Raw genomic sequence first — 1,140 nt, 5'->3', positions numbered from 1 at the left:
GAACCGCCAGCCTTCTGGTCCCGGATTCTAGCTAGGTGCATTTCCTATTCTGGCTGCTTCTTCTTGAGAGTGTAAGTACAATTATGTGTTGACCTATTATTATTTTAGTCCAGACTCCCAGTCTGGTAAAGGATGCTGTGCAGAGGAACTCCAAGAGCCACACTCTTCACAAACCTCTTAGTCTTAAGGGAATAAAATAAATAAAACCCTCAAACCCTAAAAAAAAACTCCAGTCTTTGCAAAGCAGTTGAAAATCATGTTATCTAATTTTATGGCGATGTATTTTCTAAGTTTAGAAAATCTTTTCTGTTTCTGATTTGGGGTCTCTCTTTTGAAAAGCATTGGCCGTCCAAACAATGCAAATTAAAATAACTAGAATTTCTTGTCAGATTGGCAAATAGTAAAAAGAACGGTAGTAACTATATTGTTGATATGCAGAGTCCAAAAGTTTCCCGACACCATATATGAGTGTAAATGGGTATAACCTGTACCAACTCCTCCTGAACCTTGTTGTGTGCTGTGGATTTTTGACTCACAGCAACCCCATGTGACAGAGTTGAACTTTAATCCTTCAGGAGACAATAGCCAGGTCATTCTTTCAAACCGAGTCCCTGGGTGGGTTCAAACCCCCAACCTTCCTCCTGTTAGCAGTTTAACACTTAGATTCCATGTCTAGGAATTTATCCTGTGGAAATAATTGTATACGTGTGCAAAGATTATGCACCAGATATTTCCCTAATATGTTGTTGATAAAGGCTTTTTATACCAGAAAAATAAATCTGAATATTTAACTATATCTGTTGTCGTGGAGTTGGTTCCGATCTATTTTGACCATACCTGTTTCAGAATAGAACTGTGTTCTAACTGCTAAACTTTTGGTTAGTAGCCACAAGCAAACCTGTTTGGGCCACCCAGGGATTTAAATATTTAATTATAGAGGTTTCTTAAATAATGTTAAATCCATGTAGTCATTAAAAATGAACTATAATACATGTTGATGTGAAAGAATAGTTATAACATATGTTAAAGGTGGGGAAGCAACCCCATTTTTGTAAAATTATGTATTTTTAAGTATGTGTGTGTGTGTGTGTGTGTATATATATATATATATATATATATATATATATATATATATATATA

This window comes from Orycteropus afer, unplaced genomic scaffold, assembly GCF_000298275.1.
Source record: "Orycteropus afer afer isolate SDZICR_OR568_19922 unplaced genomic scaffold, OryAfe1.0 scaffold00024, whole genome shotgun sequence".
Lineage (NCBI taxonomy): Eukaryota > Metazoa > Chordata > Mammalia > Tubulidentata > Orycteropodidae > Orycteropus > Orycteropus afer.
Note: the sequence above shows the minus strand (reverse complement) of the source record.